Source organism: Triticum dicoccoides, chromosome 5A (genome assembly GCF_002162155.2).
Source record: "Triticum dicoccoides isolate Atlit2015 ecotype Zavitan chromosome 5A, WEW_v2.0, whole genome shotgun sequence".
In the NCBI taxonomy this organism is placed as follows: domain Eukaryota; kingdom Viridiplantae; phylum Streptophyta; class Magnoliopsida; order Poales; family Poaceae; genus Triticum; species Triticum dicoccoides.
This window is the reverse complement of record NC_041388.1, coordinates 126217891-126234232: the sequence shown is the minus strand read 5'-3', so window position 1 is coordinate 126234232 and position 16342 is coordinate 126217891. Positions and strand designations below refer to the sequence as shown.

Here is a 16342-nt window from a genome sequence, read left to right as displayed (position 1 = left end):
TTTTATAAGTGGCCAGAAAATGTTCTCGGAATGGGTTGAAAGTTGGCGTGCGGTGTTGTTATGTTGTTAGTAGGTCGCCCGCCAAGTTTCATCGCATTCGGAGTTCGTTTGATAGCCCAACCGTTAAACTATAGCGGCATTATAGCCGGTCTAACGTCGGACGTTTTAGGTCTCCGGAAACGGTCGCCGGGCCTCCCTCTCTTCTCTTCTCTCAGCTCGAGACCGTCTACACAGCTCACTACCTACCGTCGGGCCCAACCTAACCTCTCTCGGTTATGCCCGCGGCCCTCCTCGCGCGCGCGTCCGAAAATTGTCCCGGACCCGACCCGAGCAGTCGTCACCGTCGTGTCCGGATCATCCCCAAACATCTACAAAACGTCTCCGTTTTCTTATTTGGACTTCCTAGTCTATTTATCTTGACCGCTTGATTTTAATTGGAGGGACGGATTAGCCCCTAAACTCTCCCTCTTTCCTTATATATATATACTCCCTAGTCTAAAACTAGACCAACCCTAGATCCTAGGCAGTTTGTCCCTTCCATCCATCTCATCTGCCGCCACTCTCCTTGTTTTCAACGCCGGCCAATCCCCACTGTTTTAGATCGATCCATCCATCCAACTGCATCTCCCATCGCAGCCAGCCCCCACGCTCGATCTCTCCCGCAGCCAGCCAGCGCCCGATCCAGGATGGATCGAGGCCACAGCCTCGCGCCTGCTTCCTCTTCATTGCCTCGCTCGAACCCAACCGGAGAGGAGCTCCTCCGCCGTCGAGCACCACCAGGCGCCTGCACCCCGCTACTCCCCGTGCCCTCATTCCCGAGCTCCATTGAGAGGAGAGGATCCCTCGCAAGCCACTGCTCCACCGCTGCCCTCGTGCTCGTGCCCGAGCTCCTCCCGATCCAGATGAGCGTCACCCCCTTCTTCTCCTTCTTGTGCTCCTCCCGTTTCTCCCTCTCTCATCTCTCTGTTCTCCTTTCTCTGTCGACAGGAGTACCCCGCGCCATGGCGTCGCTGAGCTTTTCCCGCACCAGCGCCTCAAGCCTCCACCGCTGCGGATCCGCCTCCCCAGCCATCCCGCGCACTGGCCCTCACCGGAGACGCGCTAGGCCGCCGCCGTCGTCCTGCTGCAAGGCGAAGCGCGGCCCGCTCCATCCTCTGCTTCGTCGACCTGCTTCGTCCCCTTCCTCTGTGATTCGGGTGAGCGTGAACTAGGCCGCTACCGCACATGCCCGCGTGGGCCACAAGCATGCCCGAGGCCCAGCGCGCCCCTCCTGCAGCCTCCCCACCAACTGGGCCTCGGCCCATGGTGAGGCACCAGCACCCCCTTGTTTTTTTCCCTCTTTCTCTCTGTTGGCCCAGCGTGAGCAGTTCCCTAGGCCCAGTTTGCCTCAGATCTGGCCCGTGTTGTTTTTTTCCTGAGAGGACGATTTTTCTAATTTCCAGAACTGCAGTTTTTTATACAGAAAAACCCTTGCACTTCATGCATATCCTAACTAATTAACCGTGCATCGGATTAAAACAAACTTTATATGCAAAATGTCTAGAATTTTGCCTAGTTTAATAATATTCAACTTTCATGCATGTTTAAAATGTTTAAAATGTTGTTTGTTTAAATTTGTTTAAATAACTTGTTAAAATGATTTAATTCATAACTAAATAACCGTAGTTCCAAATTTAATAAACTTTATATGTAAATGGGGTAGAATTTTGCCTAGTTTAACATGGTGGCTTTACTTTGCATGTTTAATAACTCTAAAATTATGTTTAGGGCAGATCAGTACCAAACCTAATATATGCATATGAGGAGTTTCCGGAATTGTTGTTCGTTGTTTCCGGCCTCATTTAAACTTGACTAGATAGGTAGTTTTCATTTGCTTCACCCTCTTGCCATGCTAACAACATTGAATATTGTTGGGTACATAAACAAGGTCGAACTAAATAAGTCACGTGGTGTTTCGTTGATATGCAACGGAGTTGCATGTTGAGCTCCACTTAATTTGTAGGATTGTTTGTGCACTTTGCCATGCCATGCTTCATTAAACCGGACATGCATCATACTTGATTGTGCATCATGCCATGATTTTGTGGTGGTTGTTTACTATGTTGTTTGCTTTCTTTCCGGTGCACTTCGTCTCGGTAATCCGGTAACGTCGTGTTGTGAGGATTTGTTGGCTACGTCCGTTTGTCTTCTTCATGGACTCGTTCTTCTTCCTTGCGGGATCTCAGGCAAGATGACCATACCCTTGAAATCACTTCTATCTTTGCTTGCTAGTTGCTCGCTCTTTTGCTATGCCTATGCTGCGATACCTACCACTTGCTTATCATGCCTCCCTTACTATTTAGCCAAGCCTCTAACCCACCTTGTCCTAGCAAACCGTTGTTTGGCTATGTTACCGCTTCGCTCAGCCCCTCTTATAGCGTTGTTAGTTGCAGGTGAAGATTGAAGTTTGTTCCTTGTTGGAACATGGAGATGTTGTTCCTTGTTGGAACATGTTTACTTGTTGGGATATCACAATATATCTTATTTAATTAATGCATCTATATACTTGGTAAAGGGTGGAAGGCTCGGCCTTATGTCTGGTGTTTTGTTCCACTCTTGCCGCCCTAGTTTCCATCATATCGGTGTTATGTTCCCGGATTTTGCGTTCCTTACGCGGTTGGGTAATAATGGGAACCCCTTGAAAGTTCGCCTTGAATAAAACTCTTCCAGCAATGCCCAACATTGGTTTTACCATTCGCCACCTACCCCTTTTCTTTCCCTTGGGTTCTGCAGACTCAAGGGTCATCTTTATTTTAACCCCCCCCCCCCGGGCCAGTGCTCCTCTGAGTGTTGGTCCAACCTGTCAGCTGCCGGTGGCCACCAGGGGCAACTCTGGGCTGGCCTACCCGTACCTAAGACAATCTGAGTGTGCCCTAAGAACGAGATATTGTAGGGAAACGTAGTAATTTCAAAATTTTCCTAGGCACACGCAAGATCATGGTGATGCATAGCAACGAGAGGGGAGAGTGTGATCTACGTACCCTTGTAGACCGACAGCGGAAGCGTTAGCACAACGCGGTTGATGTAGTCGTACGTCTTCACGGCCCGACCGATCAAGCAATGAAACTACGGCACCTCCGAGTTCTAGCACACGTTTAGCTTGATGACGATCCCCGGACTCCGATCCAGCAAAGTGTCGGGGAAGAGTTCCGTCAGCACGACGGTGTGGTGACGATCTTGATGTACTACCGTCGCAGGGCTTTGCCTAAGCACCGCTACAATATTATCGAGGATTATGGTGGAAGGGGGCACCGCACACGGCTAAGAATATGATCACGTGGATCAACTTGTGTGTCTAGGGGTGCCCCCTGCCCCCGTATATAAAGGATCAAGGGGGGGTGCGGCCGGCTAGGAGGAGGGCGCGCCAGGAGGAGTCCTACTCCCACCGGGAGTAGGATTCCCCCCTTTCCTAGTTGGAATAGGATTCGGGATGGGGGAAAGAGGAGAGAGAGAGAGAAGGAAGGGGGGGCGCCGCCCCCCTCTCCTTGTCCTATTCGGACTAGGGGGGAGGGGCGCGCGGCCCAGCCCTGGCCACCTTTCCGGTAACCTCCCGGTACTCTGGTAAAATCCCGATTTCACCCGGAACACTTCCGATATCCAAATATAGGCTTCCAATATATCAATCTTTATGTCTCGACCATTTCGAGACTCCTCGTCATGTCCGTGATCACATCCGGGACTCCGAACAAACTTTGGTACATCAAAAAGCATAAACTCATAATATAACTGTCATCGAAACCTTAAGCGTGCGGACCCTACGGGTTCGAGAACAATGTAGACATGACCGAGACACGTCTCCGGTCAATAACCAATAGCGAAACCTGGATGCTCATATTGGCTCCTACATATTCTACGAAGATCTTTATCGGTCAGACCGCATAACAACATACTTTGTTCCCTTTGTCATCGGTATGTTACTTGCCCGAGATTCGATCGTTGGTATCTCAATACCTAGTTCAATCTCGTTACCGGCAAGTCTCTTTACTCGTTTCGTAATACATCATCTCGCAACTAACTCATTAGTTGCAATGCTTGCAAGGCTTATGTGATGTGCATTACCGGGAGGGCCCAGAGATACCTCTCCGACAATCGGAGTGACAAATCCTAATGTCAAAATATGCCAACCCAACATTTACCTTTGGAGACACCTGTAGAGCTCCTTTATAATCACCCAGTTAAGTTGTGACGTTTGGTAGCACACAAAGTGTTCCTCCGGTAAACGGGAGTTGCATAATCTCATAGTCATAGGAACATGTATAAGTCATGAAGAAAGCAATAGCAACATACTAAACGATCAGGTGCTAAGCTAATGGAATGGGTCATGTCAATCACATCATTCTCCTAATGATGTGATCCCATTAATCAAATGACAACACATGTCTATGGCTAGGAAACATAACCATCTTTGATCAACGAGCTAGTCAAGTAGAGGCATACTAGTGACGTTTGGTTTGTCTATATATTCACACAAGTATTATGTTTCCGGATAATACAATTCTAGCATGAATAATAAACATTTATCATGATATAAGGAAATAAAATAATAACATTATTATTGCCTCTAGGGCATATTTCCTTCAATCTCCCACTTGCACTAGAGTCAATAATCTAGTTCACATCGCCATGTGATTTAACAGCAATAGTTCACATCACCATGTGATTAACACCCATAGTTCACATCGATATGTGATCAACACCCAAAGGGTTTACTAGAGTCAGTAATCTAGTTCACATCGCTATGTGATTAACACCCAAAGAGTACTAAGGTGTGATCATGTTTTGCTTGTGAGATAATTTTAGTCAATGGGTCTGTCACATTCAGATCCATAAGTATTTTGCGAATTTCTATGTCAACAATGCTCTGCACAGAGCTACTCTAGCTTATTGCTCCCACTTTCAATATGTATCTAGATCGAGACTCAGATCTGTGTCAAAACTTGCATCAACGTAACTTTTTACGACGAACCTTTTTGTCACCTCCATAATTGAGAAATATTTCCTTATTCCACTAAGGATAATTTTGACCATTGTCCAGTGATCTACTCTTAGATCACTATTGTACTCCCTTGCTTAACACAGTGTAGGGTATACAATAGATCTGGTACACAGCATGGCATACTTTATAGAACCTATGGCTGAGGCATAGGGAATGACTTTCATTCTCTCTCTATCTTCTGCCGTGGTCGGGTTTTGAGTCTTACTCAATTTCACACCTTGTAACACAGGCAAGAACTCCTTTTTGACTGTTCCATTTTGAACTACTTCAAAATCTTGTCAAGGTATGTACTCATTGAAAAAACTTATCAAGCGTATTGATCTATCTCTATAGATCTTGATGCTCAATATGTAAGCAGCTTCACTGATGTCTTTCTTTGAAAAACTCCTTTCAAACATTCCTTTATGCTTTGTAGAATAATTCTACATTATCTCCGATCAACAATATGTCTTTCGCATATACTTATCAGAAATGTTGTAGTGCTCCCACTCACTTTCTTGTAAATACAGGCTTCACCGTAAGTCTGTATAAAACTATATGCTTTGATCAACTTATCAAAGCATATATTCCAACTCCGAGATGCTTGCACCAGTCCATAGATGGATCGTTGGAGCTTGCATATTTTGTTAACACCTTTAGGATTGACAAAACCTTCTGGTTGCATCATATACAACTCTTCTTTAAGAAATCCATTAAGGAATGCAATTTTGTTTATCCATTTGCCAGATTTCATAAAATGCGGCAATTGCTAACATGATTCAGACAGACTTAAGCATATATACGAGTGAGAAAATCTCATCATAGTCAACACCTTGAACTTGTCGAAAACCTTTTGCGACAATTCTAGCTTTGTAGATAGTAACACTACTATCAGCGTCCGTCTTCCTCTTGAAGATCCATTTATTTTCTATGGCTTGCCGATCATCGGGCAAATCCATCACAGTCCATACTTTGTTCTCATACATGGATCATATCTCACATTTTATGGCCTCAAACCATTTCGCGGAATCTGGGCTCATCATCACTTCCTCATAGTTCGCAAGTTCGTCATGGTCTAGTAACATGACTTCCAGAACAGGATTACCGTACCACTCTGGTGCGGATCTCACTCTGGTTTACCTACGAGATTCGGTAGTAACTTGATCTGAAGTTACATAATCATCATCATTAGCTTCCTCACTAATTGGTGTAGTAGTCACAGGAACAGATTTCTGTGATGAACTACTTTCCAATAAGGGAGCGGGTATAGTGACCTCATCAAGTTCTACTTTCCTCCCACTCACTTCTTTCGAGAGAAACTCCTTCTATAGAAAAACTCTGAATTTAGCAACAAAAGTCTTGCCTTCGGATTTGTGATAGAAGGTGTACCCAACAGTCTCCTTTGGGTATCCTATGAAGACATATTTCTCCAATTTGGGTTTGAGCTTACCAAGATGAAACTTTTTCATATAAGCATCACAATCCCAAACTTTAAGAAACGGCAACTTTGGTTTCTTGCCAAACCACAGTTCAGATTGTGTCGTCTCAACGGACTTAGATGGTGCCCTTTTAAACGTGAATGCAGCTGTCTTTAATGCATAACCCCAAAATTATAGTGGTAGATCGATAAGAGACATCATAGATCGCACCATATCTAATAAAGTACGGTTATGATGTTCGGACACACCATTATGTTGTGGTGTTCCAGGTGGCGTGAGTAGTAAAACTATTTCACATTGTTTTAACTGAAGGCCAAACTCGTAACTCAAATATTTTACCTCTGCGATCATATCGTAGAAACTTTTATTTTCTTATGACAATGATTCTCCACTTCACTCTGAAATTCTTTGAACTTTTCAAATATTTCAGACTTGTGTTTCATTAAGTAGATATACCCATATCTGCTCAAATCATCTGTGAAGGTCAGAAAATAATGATACCCGCCGCGAGCCTTAACACTCATCGGATCTCATACATCAGTATGTATTATTTCCAATAAGTCAGTTGCTCGCTCCATAGTTCCGGAGAATGGCGTTTTAGTCATCTTGCCCATGAGGCATGGTTCGCAAGCATCAAATGATTCATAATCAAGTGATTCCAAAAATCCATTAGCATGGAGTTTCTTCATGCGCTTTACACCAATATGACCTAAACGGCAGTGCCACAAATAAGTTGCACTATCATTATTAACTTTGCATCTTTTGGTTTCAATATTATGATTATGTGTATCACTACGATCGAGATCCAACGAACTATTTTCATTGGGTGTGTAACCATATAAGGTTTTATTCATGTAAACAGAACAACAATTTATTCTCTTACTTAAATGAATAACCGTATTACAATAAACATGATCAAATCATATTCATGCTCAACGCAAACACCAAATAACACTTATTCAGGTTCAACACTAATCCCAAAAGTATAGGGAGTGTGCGATGATGATCATATCAATCTTGGAACCACTTCCAACACACATCGTCACTTCACCCTTAACTAGTCTCTGTTTATTCTGCAACTCCTGTTTCGAGTTACTAATCTTAGCAACTGAACTAGTATCAAATACTGAGGGGTTGCTATAAACACTAGTAAAGTACACATCAATAACATGTATATCAAATATACTTATGTTCACTTTGCTATCCTTCTTATCTGCCAATCACTTGGGGTAGTTCCTCTTCCAGTGACCAGTCCCTTTGCAGTAGAAACACTTAGTCTCAGGCTTAGGACCAGACTTGGGCTTCTTCACTTGAGCAGCAACTTGCTTGCTGTTCTTCTTGAAGTTCCCCTTCTTCCCTCTGCCCTTTTCTTGAAACTAGTGGTCTTGTCTACCATCAACACTTGATGTTTTTCTTGATTTCTACCTTCGTCAATTTCCGCATTACGAAGAGCTTGGGAATCGTTTCCGTTATCCCTTGCATATCATAGTTCATCACGAAGTTCTACTAACTTGGTGATGGTGACTAGAGAATTCTGTCAATCACTATCTTATCTGGAAGATTAACTCCCACTTGATTCAAGCGATTGTAGTACTCAGACAATCTGAGCACATGCTCACTAGTTGAGCGATTCTCCTCCATCTTTTAGCTATAGAACTTGTTGGAGACTTCATATCTCTCAACTCGGGTATTTGCTTGAAATATTAACTTCAACTCCTGGAACATCTCATATGCTCCATGACGTTCAAAACGTCTTTGAAGTCCCGATTCTAAGCCATTAAGCATGGTGCACTAAACTATCAAGTAGTCATCATATTGAGCTAGCCAAACGTTCATAACGTCTGCATCTACTCCTGCAATAGGTCCGTCACCTAGCGGTGCATCAAGAACATAATTCTTCTGTGCAGCAATGAGGATAAACCTCAGATCACGGATCCAATCCGCATCATTGCTACTAACATCTTTCAACACAATTTTCTCTAGGAACATATCTATCTATACCTATACTAATTTTCGACTCCCTAGAAAATCCCACATTAATTAGAAATTAAGAGCCGTTAATGTTGTGGGGCCACTTTTTTATGGCCTAGATTAACCCGTCTAATTCTCTGTCGTATAACTGTAAAAAGGAAAAAAAATAAAAGGCCCACTAACCAATCTGTATGTAACTAAACTAGAATCCTAACTACGCAATCATCCCTTCAAAAGAAAAAAAACCAGCCCTCCCTATCCTTAATTAACTCTCTCTCTCCCGTGTAAACACGTCACTTTTACCCAAAAAAATGTAAACACGATCCCTTCATCTCTCTGTTCTCTCTCCCCCGTATATTCCTCTCTCTCTCTCTCCCTCACACGTATCTTCCTGTCCCTCTCCTCTCTCTCTCTCCCTCTCTCTCTCTAAACCCTAAAAACTATCTTGCCGACCCTTCCTTTCTCAGAAGAAATTTCCGTGCATCACATCTCTCCATTCTCTCTGTTCCCACAGGGAAAACGAAATCATCTTCTCTACACAAACTGAAGCAAGGGAGTTTTCGGCATGGATCCAGCTGATCAATGATCGTAATGCATCAAATTTTGGCTCCTCATCTGGATCTAAAAAACATCGGGATCAGGTTTGTTTCTCACACTGTTTTTACCAAGATTTGATCAAAGTTTCATACTCCTTCTTTCCAATTTGTGCATTGAATAAACTTCAAAAATTGTGTTCCTTTGATCTGTTATATTAATGTTATCCTTTCTTTGTTTTCTGCAATTTAGCATCTAAAACAGTGGCGACAACACAAAACAAACCCGGAAAGTACGCGGACACATATTGATATATCAGTTCACATTATTGAATATCCGCAACACTGTATGGAATATTTTTCATAGGTTCAGAACCTACAAGTAAGCACTTTCAATTTGGCAGCTTTTTTAGTTTCTTTCCAAGATAATTGGTGTAGTTGATTGATTGCTTGACCAAAGAATTGAACGTCACAAACTGATTAGAAGTGGACCAGTTTGTGGGTTCCAAGTTTCTAATTATTATTCAGATGATATATGTAGTTGGGCAGTGCTACATCTTCGGTTTTTCCAATCTCCTCAACTTACATGCTTGATCACACTGTAATCCATGATGGACGATGCAGTGGAGAAGGGTTGACGCAAGGCAAAGCTGCAGGTTCCGTTTGTTAATCTGGTCTATCTAGCGTCCGACTATCGGTCATCTCAGCAAACTACGTGGGCAGGTGTTTCTCAATGGGCAGGAGTTTCCTCTCCACCTGTGCATCTCCATAGTCACTCCCAGCTGCCGGTAGCTAGGCCCATTATTGTCTTTAGTACGGCCCTAACAACCACCAGCATACCGATTACAGCCTGTCTATTTCTAAAAAAATTCCTGCACTTTTCTTGCACAAGGGAAGAGACGAGAATCAGACCAACTAGATAGGTTGGTGTTCACTCTAATGTGAATTCATGTATACTCCTCTTTAAGTTTTACTGTCTGTCAATTTTTTTCGTTCAATAGTTAGTTTGATCCTCTATTTACAGTTTAATGCCGACTAGCAAAACATCTTACTTCTTTTAGCAAAACGAATCTATAGGTTTTCCACCAACAACAAATGCAGATTTGCATTGAACAGACTCCATGTACGTGTTACAAGACTGAACGGCCCAAATCCTTTCTTCGAATTGACACATGTGGAGAAAAAGCATGCACTTCCCTTGAGCAGGGAGAAGATGAGAATCAGACCAACTATATAGGTTGGTCTTCTCTCGAATCTGCCTTCAGGTTTACTCTTCCTTAAGTTTTACTTTTTGTCGAAATTTGTCGATCTAGGCTTAGTTTGATCCTCTATTCATAGTTTATGCCCGATAAGCAAAATATATTACTCTTTTTAGCAGAACTAATTTATCTTGGTGTTCACCAACAAACATATGAAGATATGCTTTCAACGAATCCCATGTATGTGTGTTGCTCGATAGATAGGCCGAAAACCTGTGCTAATAATTGCTGCTCATGGAATTTTCACTCACAAAGAAGAAGAAACTCAATAGCATCTACATTGATTGATCATTTTTTCCTACAGATTGTGCACTATTCATAGTTTTATTTCCACAGTCATACCATGGTTTATCCGTCTATCATGAGAGCACATGCATTAGTGACCATATGGTATCTCTTCATTTTCCGTCATATGGAATCCACTATTTGAATGCTCGAGAAGATGATTAGTCTTACCTATGATCAGCATTAAGACGAATTACTGTGTTTGTACATATGTTTCTCGACTGTCAGGACAGTGGGTTTAGGAAAGTTGATGCGAGCGGCGTCTATACAGCGGATGCTGGATGCACACTTAGCGGAGATGTCGATGCAATGGCACGGGACGAGGGATTCATATGCGGTGGCAGCTAAAGGCTGCGGCAGGGTAGTCCGGCATGGGCTCGCGGAAGACTGGAAATCTGGAAGAGGATGGGCGAGGAGGACATAGAGAGGCAAGCCAGACACAGCGAGGGTCAGATACATGGCATGTCTACACGTTTTTTAGAGGTTGCTTCTACATTTTTTGTTGTTGGACTACGAACAACAGAACATATACAGTTTGCATGTCTCCATATCTAGGACTTTAGCAACAAAAACATTTTAGATGGCATCTACAGTTTTTTTTATTGAACAGATTGGGAGTTTAAAATAGCTTGAGATATAAGTTATTTAAATTATATTTAAGATTTTCATGGAGGATTTCATGAGTCGATACTGCATAATAATATTGTTTTGAAATACGAGACAGAAAACAAAGCGGGTTCCTCTACTTGGGAGATCGAGGAGATCGAAAGCAACTTTGAACATGCATCTACCTTTTCTACTATGATGTTCTATGATTTTTATACCTATTGCATTCCAAATTATATTTATAATAAATATTTTACGGTAGTTAACACGGGTTTGGTCAGGTTTTTGTAGAAGCATGTTAGCGATGATAAACTAATTGGGAAACAGGACAGTTGTATTGCACATATGATGGTAATGAGGATAGAGATGGGTCCATATTCAAGGAATCAAGACTTCAGATAAATCTTACATTAACTCGCATATGTGGCGCGTACGTAAACTACCAGTATAAATATTGATGTTGCACATTGAAAGAAAAAAAGAAGTTAAATTATTCAAAGACCGACAAAAAGGTACTGTCACTAACAATGGAACTAAAAGGATAAACATGTAAGATTTTTTGGTGCATTTCCATGTTCTTTCATAATATAAGTTTCATAGTGTTTTTAATAAACAATCAGCAACCAAAGAATTTCTGAAGCTAGAAGCATCAAGACGTCGAAAGATAAGCGGTGTATTGATGTATATTTTAATAAAAACAAGGATTTAACAGAATATATGGGAGCGTACGATTTGTACTTTACATATATACTTCGTTGTTAATCCCTTTCTTTTGTGTCACGAAGTAAGAAAAAAACATTGGCCATCTGCTCTCATCACCACCAAGCATAACATAGTACACGACCTAGCACACCTTGACATCATCGGGAAGTGCAGTTCTCTCCCAGGTGTCTACTCCATGTGCTAGCTAGAGTCGCATACATTGTTTAAATCTCACTATACACTTTGTTTTGATTACAAATTAACAAGGTAATTAGATCAATTGGGCATGGTAACTAATGACGGGTTAAAAGAAGGTACATCTACTAATAATCTACATTGCCAACCAAGAGAGCACTCCACCTAGCTCTGTCACGTGTAACCAACCATGACAAAAATCTGGAATAGAATTAAATATTATTTTCACAGTGAGGAGATACAGATAAGCATAAGTCATACTTGACAATACACACGGCTACACATGCAAATAGGAAACGTATTCTGTACATCCTAGAGTTGAACCAAATTTTAATTATGCACTAAAGGTAAGTGTTTTATGCAACGTGCACCAAGTTGAATAAATTCATAGGCCAGTTTTCAAATAGGGCGACATACTTTTAGAATTGCTATAAATACATTATAATATGTACTAAAACAAATGGATAAATGAGAAATCATGTAAGTGCCTTCTATGAAAATTAATGTTAGCAGCAACAATCAGATGATTAAGTTACTAAAGAAATCATCAAGTAATAATATCTAACTTATAAGGTATGTTTATAAATGCTCAAAGGTAGTATTTTCATGCTAGCCCGTGCGAATGCACGGGTTGACGACTAGTCAAAATAAACACAGGGAAGCAACAACGCTATTAATCTACAACATAATTTGCAAAATACTACCAGGACTAAGTTCATGATAAATTTAAGTTCAATTAATCATATTACTTAAGAACTCCCACTTAGATAGACATCCCTCTAATCCTCTAAGTGATTACGTGATCCAAATCAACTAAACCATGTCTGATCATCACGTGAGATGGAGTAGTTTCATTGGTGAACATTGCTATGTTGATCATATCTGCTATATGATTCACGCTCTACCTTTCGGTCTCCGTGTTCCGAGGCCATATCTGTATATGCTTGGCTCATCAAGTATAACCTGAGTATTCTGCGTGTGCAACTGTTTTGCACCCGTTGTATTTGAACGTAGAGCCTATCACACCCGATCATCACGTGGTGTCTCAGCACGAAGAACTTTCGCAACGGTGCATACTCAGGGAGAACACTTCTTGATAATTAGTGAGAGATCATCTTATAATGCTACCGTCAATCAAAGCAAGATAAGATGCATAAAAGATAAACATCACATGCAATCAATATAAGTGATATGATATGGCCACCATCATCTTGTGCTTGTGATCTCCATCTTCGAAGCACCATCATGATCACCATCGTCACCGGCGCGACACCTTGATCTCCATCGTAGCATCGTTGTCGTCTCGTCAATCTTATGCTTCCACGACTATCGCTGCCGCTTAGTGATAAAGTAAAGCATTACAGCGCGATTGCATTGCATACAATAAAGCAACAACCATATGGCTCCTGCCAGTTGCCGATAACTCGGTTACAAAACATGATCATCTCATACAATAAAATTTAGCATCATGTCTTGACCATATCACATCACAACATGCCCTGCAAAAATAAGTTAGACGTCTTCTACTTTGTTGTTGCAAGTTTTACGTGGCTGCTACGGGCTTAAGCAAGAACCAATCTTACCTACGCATCAAAACCACAATGATAGTTTGTCAAGTTGGTGTTGTTTTAACCTTCGCAAGGACCGGGGCGTAGCCACACTCGGTTCAACTAAAGTTGGAGAAACTGTCACCCGCTAGCCACCTTTGTGCAAAGCACGTCGGGAGAACCGGTCTCGCGTAAGCGTACGCGTAATGTCGGTCCGGGCCGCTTCGTCCAACAATACCGCCGAACGAAAGTATGACATGCTGGTAAGCAGTATGACTTATATCGCCCACAACTCACTTGTGTTCTACTCGTGCATATAACATCAACACATAAAACCTAGGCTCGGATGCCACTGTAGGGAAACGTAGTAATTTCAAAATTTTCCTACGCACATGCAAGATCATGGTGATGCATAGCAACGAGAGGGGAGAGTGTGATCTACGTACCCTTGTAGACCGACAGCGGAAGCGTTAGCACAACGCGGTTGATGTAGTCGTACGTCTTCACGGCCCGACCGATCAAGCACCGAAACTACGGCACCTCCAAGTTCTAGCACACATTCAGCTCGATGACGATCCCCGGACTCCGATCCAGCAAAGTGTCGGGGAAGAGTTCCGTCAGCACGACGGCGTGGTGATGATCTTGATGTACTACCATCGCAGGGCTTCGCCTAAGCACCGCTACAATATTATCGAGGATTATGGTGGAAGGGGGCACCGCACACGGCTAAGAATATGATCACGTGCATCAACTTGTGTGTCTAGGGGTGCCCCCTGCCCCCGTATATAAAGGATCAAGGGGGGTGCGGCCGGCCAGGAGGAGGGCGCGCCAGGAGGAGTCCTACTCCCACCGGGAGTAGGATTCCCCCCCTTCCCTAGTTGGAATAGGATTCGGGAAGGGGGAAAGAGGAGAGAGAGAGAAGGAAGGGGGGCGTCGGCCCCTTCTCCTTGTCCTATTCGGACTAGGGGGGAGGGGCGCGCGGCCCAGCCCTGGCCACCTCTCCTCTCTTCCACTAAAGCCCACTAAGGCCCATATACCTCCCGGGGGGTTCCGGTAACCTCCCGGTACTCCGGTAAAATCCTGATTTCACCCGGAACACTTCCGATATCCAAATATAGGCTTCTAATATATCAATCTTTATGTCTCGGCCATTTCGAGACTCCTCGTCATGTCCGTGATCACATCCGGGACTCCGAACAAACTTCGGTACATCAAAAAGCATAAACTCATAATATAACTATCATCGAAACCTTAAGCGTGCAGACCCTACGGGTTCGAGAACAATGTAGACATGACCGAGACACGTCTCCGGTCAATAAACAATAGCGGAACCTGGATGCTCATATTGGCTCCTACATATTCTACGAAGATCTTTATCGGTCAGACCGCATAACAACATACTTTGTTCCCTTTGTCATCGGTATGTCACTTGCCCGAGATTCGATAGTCGGTATCTCAATACCTAGTTCAATCTCGTTACTGGCAAGTCTCTTTACTCGTTTCGTAATACATCATCTTGCAACTAACTCATTAGTTGCAATGCTTGCAAGGCTTATGTGATGTGCATTACCGAGAGGGCCCAGAGATACCTCTCCGACAATCGGAGTGACAAATCCTAATCTCGAAATACGCCAACCCAACATTTACCTTTGGAGACACCTGTAGAGGTCCTTTATAATCACCCAGTTACGTTGTGACGTTTGGTAGCACACAAAGTGTTCCTTCGGTAAACGGGAGTTGCATAATCTCATAGTCATAGGAACATGTATAAGTCATGAAGAAAGCAATAGCAACATACTAAACGATCGGGTGCTAAGCTAATGGAATGGGTCATGTCAATCACATCATTCTCCTAATGATGTGATCCCATTAATCAAATGACAACACATGTCTATGGCTAGGAAACATAACCATCTTTGATCAACGAGCTAGTCAAGTAGAGGCATACTAGTGACGTTTGGTTTGTCTATGTATTCACACAAGTATTATGTTTCTGGATAATACAATTCTAGCATGAATAATAAACATTTATCATGATATAAGCAAATAAAATAATAACATTATTATTGCCTCTAGGGCATATTTCCTTCAGATATGTGCAGCTCCTATCGGGATTTTTCGCCACATTCGGGCGGTGTTGCTGGATTTGTTTTAACTTGTCAAAGTGTCTTGTAGAACCGGGATACCGAGTCTGATCGGAATGTCTCGGGAGAAGGTCTATTCCTTCGTTGACCGTGAGAGCTTGTCATGGGCTAAGTTGGGACACCCCTGCAGGGATTTGAACTTTCAAAAGTCGTGCCCGCGGTTATGGGCAGATGGGAATTTGTTAATGTCCGGTTGTAGAAAACCTGAAGTTGACCTTAATTAAAATGCATCAACCGCGTGTGTAACCGTGATGGTCTCTTTCCGGCGGAGTCTGGGAAGTGAACACGGTGTTGGAGTTATGTTTGATGTAGGTTGTTCTAGGATCACTTCTTGATCATAGTTTCACGATCGTGCTTTGCCTTCTCTTCTCGCTCTCTTTTGCGTACATGTTAGCCACCATATATGCTAGTCGCCTGCTGCAGCTCCACCTCATACCTTTACCTTACCCATAAGCTTAAATAGTCTTGATCGCGAGGGTGCGAGATTGTTGAGTCCCCGTGAATCACAGATACTTCCAAAACCAGCTTGCAGGTGCCGTTGAACCGAGCAGGTGACGCAACCAAGCTCAAGGAGGAGCTCGATGAAGATCTTGTCCTTTGTGTTGTTTCGTTCTAGTTGATCAGTAGTGGAGCCCAGTCGGGTCGAT

At 42.9% G+C, this 16342-nt stretch overlaps 1 long non-coding RNA gene across 1 annotated transcript; it reads left to right on the top strand.

Moving 5' to 3' along the window:
- The first annotated feature begins 570 nt into the window (after positions 1–570).
- LOC119297087 lies at positions 571–11163 on the top strand. The gene is made up of 5 exons (XR_005145519.1): positions 571–1305; positions 8939–9065; positions 9211–9339; positions 10035–10222; positions 10730–11163. It is a non-coding gene; the product is annotated as an uncharacterized LOC119297087 (long non-coding RNA).
- The last annotated feature ends 5179 nt before the right edge of the window (positions 11164–16342 follow it).